The 15,972-nt window shown below is 41.1% G+C and overlaps 1 protein-coding gene across 2 annotated transcripts in view; it reads left to right on the top strand.

Annotated features, from left to right (window-relative positions):
• The window catches only part of GRM3 (glutamate metabotropic receptor 3), a 219,144-nt gene that overhangs the window by 101,501 nt on the left and 101,671 nt on the right, over positions 1-15,972 (top strand). The gene's annotated exons all lie outside the window — the stretch shown is intronic.

Below are 15,972 nucleotides of genomic sequence, written 5' to 3'. Positions count from 1 at the left end.
GCCTAGAACAAAACAAAATCTTAATGAATATTTTCTCTGTATGTGTGTGTGTATGTGTATGTGTGTGTGTGTTCACTCTTGATAGAAGGCACTGGGAAGTGAACTAGTGAGCAGGAGTAGAGGTTGATCAAATATTTCTTTTTTTTTTTTTTTTTTTTTTTTTTTTTTTTTTTTTTTTTGACAGGCAGAGTGGACAGTGAGAGAGAGAGACAGAGAGAAAGGTCTTCCTTTGCCGTTGGTTCACCCTCCAATGGCCGCCGTGGCTGGAGCGCTGCGGCCGGCGCACTGCGCTGATCCGAAGGCAGGAGCCAGGTGCTTCTCCTGGTCTCCCATGGGGTGCAGGGCCCAAGTACTTGGTCCATCCTCCACTGCCTTCCCGGGCCACAGCAGAGAGCTGGCCTGGAAGAGGGGCAACCGGGACAGAATCCGGCGTCCCAACTGGGACTAGAACCCGGTGTGCCAGCACTGCTAGGCGGAGGATTAGCCTGTTGAGCCGCGGCACCGGCCTGAAATATTTTTTGACCACAGGGAAATGATACCAGATACATGACTAGTACAGGGTCAGCAATAGATAGATAGATAGATAGATAGACAGACAGACAGATAATAGGACATCAGTGTCAGATTTCAGAGAAGATAGGAATGTTGTAAAGTTCAGTGGACAGAATTGTATAATTCCAGAAATACCTGTTAATACTAAATTTAGAATAGAAAAGAGTATACAGGTTAAAAAACACCTTAGAGAGTGCAGTGGAGGATGGCCCAGGTCCTTGGGCCCTGCACCTGCATGGGAGACCAGGAGGAATCACCTGGCTCCTGGCTTTGGATTGGTGCAGCGCGCCGGCCATAGCAGCCACATGAGGGGTGAACCAACGGAAAAAGGAAGACCTTTCTCTCTCTCTCTAACACTGCCTGTCAAAAAAATAAAAAAAATAAATAATAAATACTTTAGAGATCAGTCACCTCATCCTCTTTATTCTATAAACTGAAAAAGTAAACCTCAGACACTTTCCAAGATCACATGACTCATCAGAATCCAACCATGACTTTCATCACCTCTGTCTCACCTCCTAAACCCATATGAATTCCTAGCCTGATGCCTTTAATAATGCCAAAATTCAGGAGAGCCGATTTCACGGAGCTTAAGTGACTTTACTCAAAAGAAATATTGGCCAGAGATCCGGTGGTATTTTTAGTGATTGTTGGGTAAATCAGACCATGTGGAATAAGCTTCTTTGAGTAATAAGGTTGACCAACAGTATGCAACTCTGGCAGGAAAAGAGCAAAGGAGCCCAGGACCCCATACTGGCCTCAGAGGCTTTTGCAGATCAGGGCACAGCAAAGACAATTGATAGCTCTCAGTGCAGGCCTCGTGGTTAAAGAGGTTTGGGATTCATAATGTGGTTCTAATCCTGGCTCTAATATCAAGTGACTTAATAGTGTGAACAGGGCCATTCACCGCTCCAGGCCCTCAGAGGAGCTGGAAGGGACATTTTATAAGTTCCTTTCCATATGTAATTGTCCATGATCTCATTACACATCTAATTATCCTGAGAAAAATGTAAGCAGGGAACCCTTGAGCCATGCGATGAAAAGTTAGCTGCCACATCAGCCTAAGTTTAAGTACATTCAACAAAGCACTGTTCTATCCACAAAACGTGTTCTGTGTTGCAGCTTCCAAATTCCCGCTAACATGCATCAAAACAGGAACAGTAAGAGACCCGCTGATATCTCACGAGTGAAAAAGGATTTCAAAGCCGTTATTTTAAGAGACAATGGACAGGGGATTTTCTTTTCCTTTTTAACATTTTAAGCTGTATTTTCTGTGAACTCATTTTATTTCATATAAAGACTATCACATAGACAGAGGTGATATTTAATATCTATAGTCTTCAAAAAAATCAAAGCCTCTGTTCTCCCTGAAGGTTTGACATGTTCCCTAAGATTCCATTCATTTGTCTGCATCCCCACGCACTAAAGAGTTTTAGCCTAAACCAACTCCCACCAAATCCAGGTATAATTTTCACCAGAGATGCACAAACAGGTAAATAAAAACCCCAGGGAAACTCCACTGGGGCCCTTGGCACCATGAACTCTGGGTGCCAGTTCAATCCCAACCATTCCTGCTTCTGCATCCCAGAGCAGTAAACATCCTAAATAGTTAAGATCTACAATGCCAACACAGTAAGTGTGACCATAATCAGCTGTGCTTATTAATGATTTCTTCAAGAACACATCACACTCCAGTAAACACGGAGCTGTTCAATGCGGTTGTTCCAAAAGCAGCTAATGGCAGGATGTAATTTGAAGCAGCTTCAGCTCACTTACAAACCCTTGCTCTGTTAATTGTGATCTCACACCCCACTAACCAGCACAGCCCAGAGCTAATGTCCACGCAGGGAGCAGTCAGCGCTGCTTCTCCTTCTTTGGTCCTCTCCCCTATTGTGGTCCCTGTGTCCCTGTGGTTAACAACTTCTAAAGCTCAGGAGACTCAAGTAATTGCCTTCCTGTTTCCCCCTCACCTGACAGGAGATAGCCCATGGATAAACCTATTATTTTGCTTCTTGCTTTTGTTTTAATCTTGTGCTTTTTCGCCATTGTTCTCAGAGCAGTAGCATGTGGCTGATACACACTTTGTTTCCTACGGCTGACTGTTGTCAATCCCCCTGGTTAAACACTAGAATACCTTTTTTCATGGCTTAGCTCACATAGACTACCTCTTTTTTGAGCCTTAGCTCATCCCTACCAAAACTCGTGACCGGTCTTTAACTAACTGTCCCCTTGTGGAGGGTAATGTTGTGTAACAGAAAGAAAATGATGGCAGGAATTCCAAGTCATTTGGAAGCAAGTAAGAGATCTCTGGCTGAAAGAACACATATTGCAAGAACCAAGCACAGTATGCTATATTCGCAGATGTTCCCAAATATGTACTACATTCAGACAAGATTTTAATCAGAGCAGAAGCCCTTAAATAAGTTTTAAGGCAAGACCCCAAAATAGGAATACTATTGGATAATCTCCTTCTCCAGGGACACAAATTCTTCACATGACTCTTGAAAGGATCAAGGTTCAGACTGGATGATTCCTGGGGCTTTCTTACTGAAACTTTTAATGTGGAAATGCTCAGATTTTTAAAACAGGATCATAAATTCAGTGGAGGTGCTAGAAAAAAAAAAAAAAAACGGGAAAGGACGCTGGAACCAGAGATTTGTGAAATGGCTCATAGAATTCGGCTACTGTCCTATTTGGCACCGATTGCCAGAAAATCAATTCAAAACACTCAGAAGAATACTTGTACTATCATTTTGGCTCAGCCATGCCAAAGATGGTGCCACTATTCTTGACATCCCATGTGTCAAGCCCCTCAGTCGATAATGCATTCGGGAAGAGTGGTTGAGGGCAAATGTTTAAGCATTTGTTTACATTACCACAAAAAGACCATGCAAAGCCAACTCCCTTGCTTACATTCTAACAAGGGACTGCATGCATCAGGAATGCTTCAGGACCCCTGTGGGCTCATTCTTTTGTGCAGTGAAATGAACTACAAGGTGCTATTTCCCGTCCCCCAAATCAGGGCACATTTTCAAACTCTTACCGCCACTACTGGTTGTTCACCTAATGAAAAAATCATGTTTTTAAGCAACATCCTCTCTGCCTTGGTATTCAGTTGCCCTGTGGGTGTCATGTGACTTACCATCTAATGGGAGAATATTTGTGTGGCCGCCCTCCCACTGTGCAGTGGTTCACAGATATCTTATGGAGAGGGATGCTTGGGCAGCTCCACATCCATTCCACTGGCATAATTTTGCCTACAATTTCACAGGAATTGCAGTTCAGGGCTTTCGAAATTCCCCAAGGTTATTGCCCTTTATGTATGCTAAACAGCAAGGTGTAAATGTCTTGTGCTAAGCCACAAGTTAAAGAGACATCTGGAGAGTGGATGGAGTTGGCACCAACAATGATCTTGATGAGAAGGCTAATGGATGCCAGATGTGGAAACAAACTCACGTTCAAAGGTCCCCTCCCCAGGCAGGGTCATTTCCATGTGTCACGGCCTAGATGAAAACGTTTCACAAACTAAACTGGAACACACACAGATCTGAGACAAAACGCTTTTGAGGCCATAATGCCATAGGAGCTTAAGTGAGGTTCACACAAAGACGTTCCAGGAAAGAGAAGCATCATTGACATGCAGCGCCCAACATGTTGTCCCTCATGTAACTCCAAAGTCCTGAGGATGTTAGGACATGATGCTTGGAGGAACAGAGTTAAATAAGAAAGCCAAAGAACTGGGACCGACAGAGCTGTTCCACTACTCACTGAGAAGCCCCACCCCTAAGCTAGCTGCATGCCTCTGCTTATAGCGGAAATCTTGTGAAGAGTGAAGGAGCATATGTGGAGTGACTTGCATAGGAGTTCAATCAAATGTAGTTCCTTTTCCCACTCAAGAATGAAGGGCCCATGAAAGAGAGAACCGAGATTTATTGTAAAGTGTAAAACAAACGGCGAAGATACTTATACATGTACTTAGCCTGCAAATATTTATTGCATGTCTACTGTATGCCTGGCAAAGCAACATTTATTTCAGAGAAAGATCTGCTGGAACTCACAAGTTTAGCTATCACTGACTTGTTCAAGAGCCCACAAGGTAATTTGTGCCAGAGTTGATTTTATGACCAATAGCAGCCTCTTGTGATGCAGACTATAACTAAACATAGAACATGAGTTTTCTGTAGAATAATGTAACTTGGACAAATCAAATGATGTAGCCTTTGCTAGTTCCTAGAGTGAACAAATTGAATTAACTTGTCCAGTCTTGGGAAAACATGCCAAATTAGGAATGAAAAGGAAAAGCACAAGGAGTTATCTTTGTGTTTCTTAAAAACAATAAAAAAAAGCAAGAGAGAAAACAAGTAAATGGATGAAGTAATTGCAACTGGTGAGAAAACTAAATTTAGAGTGACAGGAGATATTTGAATCTGTTCAAGTGACCCCAGGTAAAGAATACAGGCTTAGAGGAGGATCTTGAAGAAAAAGGTGCAAAATTCAACAAAGGAAGGCTGCAGCTGTCAGAAACCATGATCAATAAAAGATTGATGTTACCTAACAATAGCAACAGAGAAAAGAATGTCAAGTCGGGAACTACTGTGAGAAAAACAGCAACCAGGACTTGGTTTAAGCCTGAATACGGAGGAGAGGTGGTGTTACTGAAAGACAGGGATAGGAAGAATAATTAAAAACAAGTATGTATACAATTATTTGAAAATATTTTAAGCACGAGAGTCCCTGTATCTAGAAATGTGGAGCATCAGAAAATAACAGCAGCAGGTGCCTGGGATATCGTCCCAGTGCTGCTCCCTATCGACATCTTGATCTTGGGCCAGAGAGTTAATCTCTCTTGGCATCAGCTTCCTACTCGCCTCAAATGGCGTTGGGCATCACACTGGGCAAGATAGTCACATTCAAAGGTTGGCTGCGCCAGGAAAGAGTCGTAGCAACCTGAAACCCCTAGAACTTTGCTGAGACAGTCTGCCCGTCAACTGAAACAGGCGTCCATCCCAGCCTGCAGGGCAGAAGCAGCCAAGCCTGGCAATGGGGCAGGCCTTCCCCAGACGTGTCACTTTAGCGTGCATGTTTCATATTGAGCTTCTCATGATTGTCAAAGTCCCAAGATAGCACATTTCCTACTGTGTTTTGCAAGAATGCTATCTGACTCGTCCCAGTACCCTTAGAACTTGCCACAGGTCCTGGCACACGATAGGTACAATAAATGATTTTTAAAACTCGATGAACGGAATTTCTTAAACAATGGGACGTAATAAAGTCAAAGCATAATTCCACTCACTTTTCAGATGTCAGATGATGAAAGCACAGCTGCCTTATTTCACACGGGTTCCTGATTGAAACCCGCTCCTCACTCTCCTGCCCCCATCCAGCCTGAACTGGGAAGTCACAGGTACACAATGCCAGGCTGCACCTGACCGCTGAATCTGTCCTTTGCACTCAGGCTCCAGATTTCCTACATGCAGGGAAAAGCAGAGCAGATGGATTTGCCAGTGTGAGGAGGAGGCCCCTGCATGGACGTCCCCTACTCACAGGGAGAAGAGCCTCTTCTTTCACCTTGGGTTTCCCACCCATTAGTTAGTGTCATTAATGAGTGCACAACTACAAGTTCATGTGAACACCCCTGTGGCCAACAGAAAGTCCGTGTTAAAAAAAAATTACATAGCCATGCTGACCATTATTTTTCAGTCCAGCCCTGCTTCTACACTGGAAATTTTCACTGAAGTGTAATACGTATGCAGAAATAAAAAAGTATGGATTGTAATTGTACAGCTTTGTAAATGGTCACAAACTGAAAGCTCCCCACAAAACTAGAATCCAGATCAAGGGAAAGTCACTAGTGCTCAAAACTCCTCAATGCTGCTTTCCAGTCACAAGCCTGCCTCTTTCCCAAAAAATCTATCTCAACATCTAAGTTTTGGTAGATTCCAACGATACACACGTTTTGACCTGGGAGTGCCACAGTTCATGGTTGTTAGCTGGGTGTAACACAAGGAAATGCACAAACCTGGGGCTCTGCTGTATGAGGGCTCTGTGTTATCCTTAGTCTCTTTGAAGCACAAATAGAATCTGAACCACTTTAAAAGTTCAATGCGGGGCCGGCGCTCTGGCATAGTGGGTAAAGCCACCACCTGCAGTGCTCACATCCCATGTGGGCGCCAGTTCTAGTCCCAGCTGCTCCACTTCTGACCCAGCTCTCTGCTATGGCCCAGGAAAGCAGTAGAAGATGGCCCATGTCCTAGGGCCCCTGCACCCATGTGGGAGACCCAGAAGAAGCTCCTGGCTCCTGGCTTCAGATCAGTCAGCTCCAGCCATTGTGGCCAACTGGGGAGTGAACCAGCAGATGGGAGACCTCTCTCTGCCTCTCCTCTCTCTATGTACTCTTTCAAATAAATAAATCTTTAAAAAATTAAAAAGTTTGATGCTATACAAGAGCTATGTTAGCCCTGCCTTTTGAAAATATGTCTCAGGTAGCAGCTGTATGTTGGTACGTCGTACGGTTGCAAATGTAAAAAGGAAGTAGTGGTCAGTTCTCCCTGAAATGCATGAAGCAGCAGATGACAGGGTGGAAGGCAGCCCTGACTTGTCAGCATGGACACTGTAGTTGCACAGAATTTCAAGACTAATATCTGGGGCATGTATTGTGGTACAACAAGCTAAGCCACAACCTGGGATGCTGGAATCCCATATCAGAGTGTGTGGGTTGATTTTTTTTTAAAGATTTATTTATTTATTTGAAAGTCAGAATTACACAGAGAGAGAAGGAGAGGCAGAGAGGTCTTCCATCCACTGGTTCACTCCCCAGTTGGCAGCAATGGCAAGAGCTATGCTGATCCAAAGCCAGGAGCCAGAAGCTTCTTCAAGGTCCCCAGTGCAGGTACAGAGGCCCAAGGACTTGGGCCATCTTCTACTGCTTTCCCAGGCCATAGCAGAGAGCTGGGTCAGAAGTGGAGCAGCTGGGACTTGAACCAGCACCCATACAGGATGCCAGCACTGCAGGAGGCAGCTTTTTCTGCTATGCCACAGTGCTAGCCCCATGGGTTGATTTTTAAAAACCAGCTTCCTGCTAATGTGTACCCTCGGAAGCAGGATGTGATGGCTCAAAATGGTCCCTGCCATCCATGAGGAAGACCAGGATGGAGTTCCTGGTTCCTGGCTTTTGCCTGGCTCTGCTCCAGCTGTTCTGGGCATCTGGGGAATGAGCCAGCAGATGGAAATCTGTTTTTCTCTCTCAGTCCCCTTCTCTCTTCCTTTTAAATAAGTAAAAATCAGCCTTTTTTAAAAGATGTACTTATTTTTCTTTTCATTTCAATTGAAAGTCAGAAATACAGAGAGACAAGGACAAACACACACACACACACAGAGACGGGGAGAGACGGGGAGAGACGGGGGGAGAGAGAGAGAGAGAGAGAGAGAATCTTCTGTCTGCTGGTTCATCCCACATGGGATGCCAGCATCACAGGCAGTAGCTTTCTCAATCATATCTCAAGATGTCCATTTCATTCCTTTACTTTTGAATGGGTCCTTTATTAACTGCCACAAACCACAGAAAACATATTTATATTTTTGGACTGGCTTGTTTCACTTAACATAATGATTTCTAGTTGTATCCATTTTGTTGCAAAATACAGGGTTTCATTTTTTTTATGGCTGAGTAGTGTTCTGTAGTGTATATACACCACATTTTAAATTGGTATGATGGGAGTGTTTTAAACCAGCATAGTCCCTCTACAAGTTCCCAAGATCTGGTTATAGGCCAATGGTAGTAAATTTAAGACCATGCTCTTAAAATTCACTCTTAGAGAACCAAATAGGAAGAGACTCAGAATACAACATTGTGAGTTGGACCAGTGTTTTTCCAACTGAAAATCAAGTTTTTGCAACCTATCAAGTTGTGAAACCTATCAAGCATTTTGATTTAGGAAATTACACTGAATATTTTAAAAGGAAACAGAAAAATTGAGAATGTAATAGAAAATATAAACACTGACCTAAGGTATTTTGTAGAAAGGGTGAATATTATTTCCTAAAACATGCGTGTGTGTGAGTGCTCTGGGCTACAGTATAAAATATTTCTCACTGGGTCATAGTGTTAACAACATTTGAAAGCCACTGTTTCAGGGTGTGGACTCTAGTCCAGCCTTTGATGCTCCTCCATGACAGCACATGGCCACCTCTCTGTGCTGCATGTTACATGTGTGTAAAATGACATTACTAACATTATCCTGGACTTTTCAGGATTAAATGAGGTATACCTAAATTAACAATAAATGGTAGCTATTACTAGCATTGGTCATGGGGAGGATAATTGTCCAACAATGCCAATGAAATTGGCAGGTATTCTGGGCTGCCCACATAATCCCCATGGATATCTCATAATGTCTGAAATACACAGGTTGGCTCCTATTTGCATATGGGGCTTCTAAGTGCTATGACTTGAATAACATTAGTTGGACCCTAGTACATAAATATAAGTACACTGAATTATATAAAATACCATAATTAAAAAGTTATTTTTCTAAATTTACCATTTTAGTCCATTTTAGAATTTGGTTACTCCTGACCCAGTAACAAATTGACTTGCATTAATGTGCTGAAACTGATGTTGTAATGTATCAGGTGATTTGTAATAAATAAAACACTTGAGAAAAATGAGAATTCTGAGAATTCTGGGAGGAGTTGCATTTGTGGGAAGATTGATCTTAGGTAGGGTAGCAAAACAGGAGACATCATGAAGCCTGGGGCCATAGGAGATTCAAGACAGCATCAGGCAGCTGTGAATGAGCATAATTGGGTAGGAAAAATTGCAGGATTGAATAAAACAATCTATGTAAGCATTAATCACCGTTCTTAGCACATGGTTGGTGTTTGATGTATTTTTCACACGGGTAATGGAAATGGGGTGGGGAAAGCAGAGAGATACCTTACAGGAATCTTCAATGGCAAGTGACATAAAACGTATTCTAAGTTCACTTTAAAAAAGGAATGTATTGTCTCACATAGCTGGGAAATTCTAGCTCGATTAAGCAGTACACACAATTTGTCCACACCCTAGCTCTGCATTTCTCTGATTTTTTTTTTTCCGATTCAGGCTGTTACTCATGGTGGTGAAATGGCCATCATTTGCTTAGGCTGTATCCTTTCCACTCAGCCACTCTACCACAAGCAGAATGATTTCCTCCTGGTGCCTCTAAAATATGTTTGTAAATTGGACTAGTTCATAATGATTTAGTCACAGGCTCACCCCTGAACCAACTACCGTGGCCAGAGACACTGAACAATCTGGTTACTCAGGTTGTGTCTCAAGCCAGGAACAGTTTCACAACACATTGGGAACATATGTGTTAGTTTCCAGAGGAAAATTGTGGTGTAGCTTCCAGAATAGTAAGAAATGGATGATACTCAGTAAAACTACCAGAGTAAATCCAGTTTTGTTACAGCTGATGAGGATTTTGCTTAAAATTGAAACTTTCCCCAAATTTCCAATATCTTAATTCAGCAGGTCAATTCAAGGGTGATATTCAAAAGGCTTACCAGTGATGATTAAGTTATCAAAATGGAAGCAATCATAACCTTGGAGCTTGAACCTAGAGACTCTACTGTGCCAAAATTTAATGCTTTGGTTGCTGGGTCATGAGGGAATTTGGGAAATGGGGTGCAAGGGAAGTAGATGAAGATATGCCAGAGCAGGGACCAGAACAGCCAGGAGAGTGTCGAAATACTCACATGGCTTGGTGGATTGGCATCACCAGCTGGATGGAAGAATTTCAGTATTTCAATTAGTACAGCTGCACCAGTGCATACCAGCTGGATTTCAGCTTGGAATGAATCTATTAGCAGCAATAAAATAAAAGAATATGCTTCTCGATGCTACTCCCAGAAGCACGACCTTTGAATTATGAGATCATTTCTTTTCATGGGCGGACTCTTGAGGGACCAACCAGGTTTCCATGTAACAGGATTTAGGATAAATGCAAACATATTCACACAAAAAGAAGTTAACTCGACCTAGACAAAGTGGTGATGCAAATCATCTCTTCTTACTTTTTTTATATGATGAATGCAGTTTTCATGAAATTCTCTTAACAATACCTAATGGCTAGCCTTTTAGATATTCTTCTGTATTAAGCTCCATATTGACCATTGGGTGCTTTTTACTCCTTCATCTAGGTTTGGTTTTTCAATTGTCATTAGCTCTTACTTTGAAACAATTTTTTTAGCATTGCTAATACTGAAAGTCCAAGGATGAAGTTTCTCAGTTGCCTAAAAGAATCTCTCTATTTCATCTTCATCTTGAAGTGTAGTTTAACTGGAAACAGATGATTCTATAGAACTGTGAAGATATTACTCCACTGGGCAATGGCTGTCATTTTTTCTAATAAGTCAACCATCATTCATATTGTCATTACCATTCATTTCTCTGCTGTTTTATTGTTTTTAGGGTTTTCTTTTATCTTTGGCTTTACCAATTTGGTCATGATTTACCTACATATTATTTTTTAACTTTGTTAAAATTTTTACTTATTTTTGACAGATTCATACAGTTTGTAGATACAATTATAAGAATATAGTGATAATCTCTTTCCCTCCCTTCCGCCCTTTTTTTTTGTTTTTGAGACAACATATTTTAAATTTACATACAGTGAAAAGGTTTAATGCTTCACCAAATAAGAAGTTTAATAAGTAAAAAGAGAAAAAACCCTTAGTTTAATGGGAATATAGGCAATGACTATAAACAATAATTGTGTGAAAAAAATACCATTTCACCAATCTATAGCAAATTTTAAAGAAATCACAGATTATTAAAACTATGGTATTATAACATTCTTAACTATTGGTTTAACAAAGGTTTAAAACAAAGGTTTAGAAAACTATATTTGCAGCAATACTGATATGCACATGCATTTCTTTTTTTTTTATTTTAGTTCCCACATATAAGGGAGAACATGTGGTATTTGTCATTCTGCGTCAGACTCATCTCACTTAACATTACGTCCTTCCGTTGTGTCCATTTTGATGCACAGGTAGAATATCATTCTTTATAGCAGATAATATTCCATTGTGTATACAATACACTTTATCCATTCAGGTAATGATGGACACTTTGGTTAATCCCATATTTTGGCTATGTGAACAGTGCTGCTATAAATTTGGTGGTGCAAGTATCTCTTTGATACAATGTGTTCATGTCTTTTGGGTATATACCCAGTAATAGAACTGCTGGATCATACCACAAGTCTATTTCCACTTTTTAAAGAAATCTACACACTGTTTTCCACAGTGGCTGCCCTAGTTTACATTCCCGCCAACTGTGTCTACGTGTTCCCACTTCTCCACAACCTCACCAGCATTTGTTATTCTCTGTTTTGAATTTTAGCCATTCTGACAGGGGTGAAGTGGTCTGTCATTGTGGTTTCGATTTACAATTCCCTGATGGCTAGCGCTGTGAAGCTTTTTTTTTATATATTTGTTGGCCATTTGTATTTCCGCTTTTGAGAACTGTCTATTGAGGTCCTTTGCTCATTTCTTTACTGGATTGGTTGTTTTTTGTTATTGTTGAGTCTTTTAAGTTGCAGATACGTTCTGGATATAAATTCTTTGTCAGATAGGTAACTTGGAAATATTTTTCCCACTCTGTTGAATGTATCTTCAATCTGTAGATCATTTCCTTTGCTGTGTAGAAGCTTCTGAGTTTGCTATAATCCCATTTGTTAGTTTGACTTTTGTTGCTTGTCCTTTGGGGGTCTTGTCCAAGAAGTCATCCCCTACACCAACATGTTGGAGTGTTCCCTCTGCATTTTCGTCCAGCAACTTCATAGCTTCAGATCTTGAATTTTACCTACATACTACTTCATTTGTATTTATCCTGCTTAGGGTTTGATGAGCCTCGTGGTTTGTCACCTTTTATCACCAAATCATGGAATTATCAGCCATTATATCTTAAGTATTTTTTTCCTTCATTTTCTCTCCTCTTCTTCTGAAATGGGAGTAACCCCCATAGTTGACAACACTTCATATGGTCCAATTCAACTTAAATTTCACATCAATCTTTGTTTTCGCTGGTCAGATGATTTCTTTTGTTCTATCTCCAAATTTACTGATGTTTTTGCTATGTCCAAGCTGTTGCTCCCCTCCTCCTATCCGTATGAATTTTTATTTTTTACATTAAAGTAATTTTATTATTTTAAGCTTTTTATTTAATGTAAACAAATTTCATGTATTTTATACATACCGAGACAGGAACATAGTGATACTTCCCACCCTACCCTTCTGCCTCCTTCTTCTTTTATTCCCTCTTAATTTTTACAATGATCTACTTTGTTTACTTTATACTCACAAGATTAACCTTACACTAAGTTAAGAGTAACAGTAAGAAGAAAAAAAACACTGTTTCTCAACAGTAGAGACAAGGGCTATTAACGATCATTGAAACTCAAAATGTCAATTTCACTCCTATACATTACACTTTTAACAAAGTACTTTGTTATAGTACTTTAAAACAGTACGTTTTTCTTCTAGAATTTTGATAAATTATTTTATAGTTTGCCTTCTCTGCTGAGATTTCCTACTTATTAATTTCTACAAGTCTTTGAACATAATTATCATAGCTGATTTAAAGTCCTTGTCTGCTAATTCCACAGTGTGGAACAATGCTCTCTCGCTCACTCGCTCGCTTGCTCTCTACTAGGGTGACATTTCCGTGTTTTCTCATGTGTCAAACTTTTACTGCATGCTGGTTATTCTGAAAGGCAGTCTTGTTTATGTCATCTTCCATTAAGAGTTTTGTGTTTTGTTCTAACAGGCGGGTACATCATTTTAGTTTTGCAAGGCTTATTTTATACTCATTATTACAGAGCTTATAGCCTTTTAAGTGTTTTAACGGGGAATATAAAGGGCCTTGTTTGGTGTCTGCACTCCATTTGGACACTGTAATATCTCTGATATAAATGAATGCCACTAACAACCCTAGTGTAGGTAGGTGATCTCTGCCAGCCTCACTGATAACACCTCGTGTATGACCAACCAAACCCTTGCATTCTACAGACCTGCCCCCCATCTCCATGTAGCTCTGCAACCCAAAAATTTCAACGACTTCAAGAGCATGCAACCCTTATCTCTGCCTCTTCAGATCAATTAGACAGCCCCTACTCTATGGCAGGGAAGTGCCCCTTGCAGAACGCTGGGGAATCCAGGCATGGTGTGGGATGTCCCTCATATTTCTTTCCAAGGATCACAGTTTTTTTCATATATTTGTCCAATTTTTAGTTATTTCCTATGATCTGGCCACAAATAGAGGCCAGCTATAAACATTCTAAAGACTTCATTGGGGCTGCACTGTGGCATAGTAGGTTAATCCTCCGCCTGTGGCGCCAGCATCCCGTATGGGTGCCGGTTCTAGTCCCGGCTGCTCCTCTTCCAATTCAGCTCTCTGCTGTGGCCTGGGAAAGCAGAAGATGGCCCAAGCCCTTGGGCTCCTGCACCATGTGGGAGACCAGGAAGAAGCTCCTGGGTCCTGGCTTTGAATTGGCGCAGCTCCGGCAGTTGTGACCATTTGGAGAGTGAGCCAACAGATGGAAGACCTTTCTCTCTGTTTCTCCCTCTCACTGTCAGTAACTCTGTCAAATAAGTGAATAAAATCTTAAAAAAAAAAGACTCACTGAACACTATGCCAAGATGGTGCTGTTTCAAATATATTACCATTTTATGTACTAAGGGATAGTTGAGAAATGGCTGTGATATTATAGTGGCACAGTATACAGTGTGTTCTCTTTTATAGATTTGATGGGAGAAAGTGGCAAAGTCTTCTTAAATCCTAATTCTACATTTACTAATGACTTCCACCTTAAAAATTCTGTACCCCTCTCTCTCTTTCTCTCTCTCTCTCCCCCCATCTCCCCTGAGCTATAGATAATATAATTGTTTCTGACTAGTAAGCTATAAAAGTTAACTCATTGTCAGATTTTTTTCGATTCTTACAGATCATCTTAAATTTATTTATATTTTTAATTTGACAGAGAGAGAGAGAGAGAGAAAGAGAGAAAGGTCTCCTTTCCGTTGGTTCACTCCCCAAATGGCCGCCACGGCCGGCGCTGCACGGATCTGAAGCTAGGTGCTTCCTCCTGGTCTCCCATGCGGGTACAGGGGCCCAAGGACTTGGGCCATCCTCCACTGCCCTCCCGGGCCACAGCAGAGAGCTGGACTGGAAGAGGAGTAACCAGGACTAGAACCAGTGCCCATACGGGATGCCGGCGCCGCAGGCGGAGGATTAACCAAGTGAGCCACGGCGCCGGCCCCAAAAGTTAACTCATTGTAAAAATACTTTGAGATTACACAAGCCAAAAAGGGACTAGCCATGACATTGTTAATAATAGCCATTTGGTGGATCATGCTATCAATCGGTAAAATGTTCTTGCAAAAATGAACTTCATTTTGACTCCTTCACCACCGTGTCCCGAGCTAGAGAGAAACCTTTGATAAAGCCAGAGTCTATGCTCTCTGCTTGTGACTGACAAACAGATGACTTAGGATAGACTGGGCAGCTTCTAAGACGAAAAGGACAGGTAGACTGTAGGGAGTCTGAGGAGATTCCAATTCAGATGCTACCTAATGAGGTTAGGAAACTTGAGGCTGAAAACAACCAGCTGAAATGGCATCACACACACAGGAAAACTCAATGCACCTTGGTCTTTAGAAAAAACATAAAGATTTACTTTAAAGAGAAGTTAATAAATCTTTCATAGAGTCTATAATTGAATGACCCAACCAAGTTAATACTATTGATTAGAAGTAAATTACTAGCAATTACTGCTAGAACCAAGTTTAGCACAAATGTAAAGCTATTTTCCTACCTCATAAAAACACTTTCCTCTTAAATCAGAAAAAAAATCAATTTTTTTTTTTTTGGTCCAAGGCCAAATAGAGAAGTGGGCCTTTCTCCTTTGGGCCTTTTTCTGGCCCCTGCGGTCAAATGCCAGTGTCTTTCTCTTTACTCCAACCAGGATTCTTGGGCTTCATTCTCCTCTATGAATAATTCTAGAAAACATTCTCAGCAATTAATTCTCACTGTTTTTTGGTTATCTGAAATTGTATTAGCATTGTGGGATTTCAAATAACCTTAAACTTAAGAAACTTGAAAGCAAGTAGCACCCTTCTTCCTAACTTCAGTCTTAGTACAGGGCTTTTACCAAGTCCTGCCCTCCAGTGTTCTGCCCTGTCCTTCATGTTTTTAGAGAACTTAGCCTGTCATTTATGTGTTATCTTTCATTCCTCCTAAATTCTCTCAGAACAACATGTATTATTTCTAGTTCCTCCAAAAGCTCTCAACACCTCTAATTTTAATTTATACTTTTATTCTGCCAGAAATCAATCAACAATTTAACATCAAAAAGTCAGACTAGAGTTTGGGTC

Source organism: Oryctolagus cuniculus, chromosome 16 (assembly GCF_964237555.1).
Source record: "Oryctolagus cuniculus chromosome 16, mOryCun1.1, whole genome shotgun sequence".
NCBI classification, from domain to species: Eukaryota; Metazoa; Chordata; class Mammalia; order Lagomorpha; family Leporidae; genus Oryctolagus; species Oryctolagus cuniculus.
The sequence above is the reverse complement of the archived record's forward strand: the minus strand, read 5'-3'. Positions and strand labels throughout refer to the sequence as shown.